The following is a 4,400-nucleotide window of genomic DNA, read 5'->3' as shown; positions in this document are numbered from 1 at the left end:
TATAGTTATCATGATAGTTATCATTATAATTATAGTTATTATTTTTGTTATAGTTACCGTTATCATTAAAGTTATCTTTATAGTTATAGTTATATTTATCGTTATAGTTATCTTTATCGTTATAGTTCTTGGTGTGAACAGGCTTTAAGAGTTGGTTCCCAAAAAAACAAAAATGGAACCATAAACTAACGTTAAGGGAACATTCTGTGTTTGGTTGTTATTAATGTTGTGGTTTATGTATAAATTTGTTGCTAGACCTTCTCTTAAAGCCTCTAAATCTGAAGATAAATTACACAGTACAAGGAAAGTCCATTACAAAGCGGCGTAAGTGGAGGCCATTGCTAGTTTACAACTCAATCATGTTGTTGAAAGCATTTTTACGAGCTTCTGCCATAAATATTGGGGCAGATAAAGCGCAGATAAGAGTGAGTGCGAGAGGACTAATGGTTCAGCATGTCTTCAGGCACGTAAATCAGGTCTGAAGATATGATATCTGTGAGCAGAACGACTGAACCAACACCTTTAAGAGCTCCTGCTGCTTATTCACTGCAAGCTTTCAGACGACACAGGAATAACTTGAGTTTCCAAACCACAAAGACAACAGTGGAAGTGTAATTTGGGAAGTTTGATTCTGCGCATCTTGTTATTTACAAAATATTAATGTTTTAGTTTGTAGACGCAGCACTGATCCAGTGTGAAAGACACTTTGACATTTAAGCTGAAGTCATTTAACATCCACCTGGTCCAGATGAAGCTGATTTAAAACGATCACGTCTGCTGAGGAGCCGCAAACTTCAGATCAAGCAGCGTTTGATTGACAGGCTGAACCTGGTCTCACTTAAGCAGTGCTGACTAGAGAACTGGTCAACAGGTCACAACCTCACCTCGACCCCTCATACGCTGAACAAAACGAGTTTATTAGTATTTTTGCTTTTTCTAGCACAAATATCTAAACATTCTTAAATCAAGATACTACTGGAGAAGCAAAATGACTGAAGATATTAAATCTGCCAATGGGGCCAGAGAAATAAACTAACATAAAACAAATGTATGTTTCTGATCTTATGTTTTATCCATAAACTCACTTCATTTTTTCAGAAAACAAGACTTAATATCTTCAGTCATTTTGCTTCAGTATGTCTATTTAAGAATATTTGTGCTGGAAAACAAGACAGAAATACTAAGTAACATAATTTTTTTTGCAGTGTAGAACTTTGCGCGCTTCAGAAATTGCACGCGTATTACGTCGCGTCTGTGCGGGCGTTGCGGTTCACGTGACGCACACGGACGCGCACCGGTGTGATTACGCGCAGGAGGTACGCGAACCTCCCCAACACACACACACACAGATCTCTCACACAAACACGCTCGTCCCTTCATCTGTGTGTGTTTCACCTCAGATATGCAGTTTAAAGCTCCGGATCAGCAGTGACCGACCCTCGCGGATATTTTACCGACGAGCGCGAGCGCGGATCTGCTGTGCGAATAAAGAGGATCTGTGCTGGATTTTTGGGATCGCTACAGGAGAAGTTATTCGGGTAAGTTCTGATGTTTAGCGTTTCATACGTGTGTGAAAGACTTCTGCTCAGTTATAATGAATACAATATGACTGAATCTGTTGCGCTTTCTGCATTATTTGCATTCAGAGACGAGCTCGGACTGATGCGATGTTATGAGAGGCGTTTAGTTGAAGTCTGGAAAAACTCTGTGGGAAAGCTCAAAGCAAAAGTGTCCCAGGAGCTTCTGGTCTATTTCTAAACTCATTATCCAGGTCATTTTTACAGAAAGACCAGAAACACAAGATGGTGCTTCTGTGTACTGAAGGATTTGTTGCATGTGTGTTTGGACTCAGCTGTGCCTGTCACTTCAGTGACAACTGCTCCACAACTACCATCTCCAGAAGGCTTCTGATCTTGGTGTTAATCAGAAGTTTTCCATAAGATTCCTCATGTTCTCTGCTTTACGTCACTGATCTGTATCGCTGCCTCTTTCCAGACACACCGTGGGAATAGATCAGTGTAAAAATGACAATCATGTCATAATTTAGGCTAATCATCTTCAGCTTGATTCTGCCACTGAGTACAAAAATAAAAAAGGTAATTGCAACTTTTTATCTCACAATTTGGATTTCCTTCAAAATTGCAAGATATAAACTCGCAATACACTAATGAGATATTAAAATTCAGATTTATGAGTTATAAACTCGCAATACTGAGGATTATTATGAATTATGAGATATAAACTCACACTTGTGAGGAAAAAATTCAGAATTGTGAGATGGAATCGCAATAAACTTTTTATATACATTTCTATTCTATAAACTCAGAATTCAGAGGAAAAAAGTCAGAATTGTGAGATATAAACTCAAAAATTACGAGAAACTCAGATTTCTAAGATTTCTAAGACAATTCCCAAAAAAAAAAAAAAATCAAATTGCGAGATTTAAACTCAAAATTCCAAGAAAAATTTCAAAATTGCGAAATGTAAACTCAGAATTCAGAGGAAAAAGTCAGATTTCCGAGATTTAAAAACAGAATTCAGAGAAAAAGCCAATTTCCAAGATTTAAACTCCAGATTCAGAGAAAAAAAAATGTAAAAATTGCAAGATGTAAACTCAATTCTGAGGAAAAAAGAATTGCGAGACTCAGATTTCCGTGATTTAAACTCAAAATTCCAAGATTTTTTTTTTTTTAATTTGTAAAAGTTGTAAACTCAGAATTCCAAAAAAAGTCAGAATTGCGAGATTTAAACTGAAAATTCAAAGAAAAAATGTCAAAATTTGTGATGTCAAAAAGCCAGAGTTGTGAGATTTAAACTCAGAATTTAAAGAAAAAAAAGTCAGATTTGCAAAATTTAAACAGAATTCTGAGAAAAAAGTCAGAATTACAAAAAATTTAAACTCAGAAAATTTTCTAAATTGTGAGATGTAAACTCAGAATTCAGAGAAAAGGTCAGATGTGTGAGATTTAACCTCAGAATTCCAAGAAAAAAAAGTCAAATTGTGAGATTTAAACTCAGAATTAAGAGGGAAAAAAAGTCACAATTACCATTTTTATCTTTTTATTCCATGGCAGAAACAAGCTTCCATACTTTCCAAAACTGTTTGCTGTTATTTATTTATTTTTGCTGAATCTTTATGCAGCTCTTCTCCATTCATTTCATAGTGACCACGACTGTCCAGCTCCAAAAATGGGCTACGGCTACGATACTTTTGTGGTGCTTTAATGATGTTTTTTGTTATTTTTAGGAACTTGATAGTCATGTTAGCCAATTCACTGTATGGAAAAATGATGAATTTTCAAAATACCTTCTTTTGTTTTCCACTGAAGAACGGCAGTCAAACAGGTTTGGAACGACATGACTGCGAGTAAATGATGATGTTTTACCCTGATAACCGCAGTTTGAGCCAGAAGGGAAGTTGAAATCAGATTTACCGTGGTACAGTAGGGGTTTATCTTCACTCATATCTATGACAGCAGTCATGAAGCCGTTTGCTCTGATGCCAGCTGGCAGAGTTCGGGCCCCACAGGGGACCGCAAATGTCAACAGGACTCAGTTTCCATATGGAGACGCATTCACCAACACGAGGCTTTGAGAGACAGATCCTCTCTTCACCCCGCTGAACCGAGATTGAGACGATTGGGGCTTAAAAGCCACCAGGAGGAACTGGCATTGATGTGTGCTTGAAATAATTACTGGTCAATATGTGATCTGGTTTGGCTGTTAAAAGCCTCTCGGTGATGATGGTGACGTGGTTTGAGATGGTGGCGCTCTCTAGTGGAGCTGTGAGGCGATGCATGCAGAACATGTGGCATAGTTAGTGTATCTGCAGTCCTTCATGTGTTTAAACACAAATTTCCAATGATTTAACTTCCAAACTTGAAAATAAGCTAAAACTCAAGCTAGTTTAGATAATAGTGGTGGCAGAAACTGCTTCCATAGCTTGGCTTTATTGTCCTCTTTCACCTGTCATGTAGGTCTGATCATGTTTGCGTGAGATTAGCCTCACATGTAAACAGATGGAGCGTGTTGACTGTGAATCTGTGTGTAAGACTCCAGCTTTGAGCCCTCGTGCCGGTGTGTGTTGATTTAATGCCTCATGCACAGAGCTCCGCTTGTGTCCGACTGGACGTTCATGTCAAACGCTCCAAACCCAAACACTCCGGCAGGCTTTTATGGAGCCGCACGCGTGGAGGGGCGACTGAACGTCTCACGTACGAATAACGGCGTCTTTCATGGCCGGGGCGAGAGCCGGCGCAGGACTGTTGATGCATTTAGATCATGTCAGAATGATGGGATTTATGAGATGAACAGCAGGGAATATGAGCGCTTTCTGAGTCCGGGTGTGTCTGTGATGGTGGAAACTAACTGGTGTTGAGCATTCGTGTTTTCATTGTTCA

At 38.7% G+C, this 4,400-nt stretch overlaps 1 protein-coding gene across 1 annotated transcript in view; it reads left to right on the top strand.

Moving 5' to 3' along the window:
- Positions 1-1,363: 1,363 nt before the first annotated feature.
- prickle1a (prickle homolog 1a) overlaps positions 1,364-4,400 on the top strand; it is a 24,288-nt gene continuing 21,251 nt past the window's right edge. The window contains exon 1 of the mRNA XM_067379650.1: positions 1,364-1,538. The gene's annotated coding sequence lies outside the window, so the exon portion shown is untranslated. The remainder of the gene's footprint in view (positions 1,539-4,400) is intronic.

Source organism: Chanodichthys erythropterus, chromosome 24, assembly GCF_024489055.1.
Source record: "Chanodichthys erythropterus isolate Z2021 chromosome 24, ASM2448905v1, whole genome shotgun sequence".
Lineage (NCBI taxonomy): Eukaryota > Metazoa > Chordata > Actinopteri > Cypriniformes > Xenocyprididae > Chanodichthys > Chanodichthys erythropterus.
This window is presented reverse-complemented; position numbering and strand designations above follow the sequence as displayed.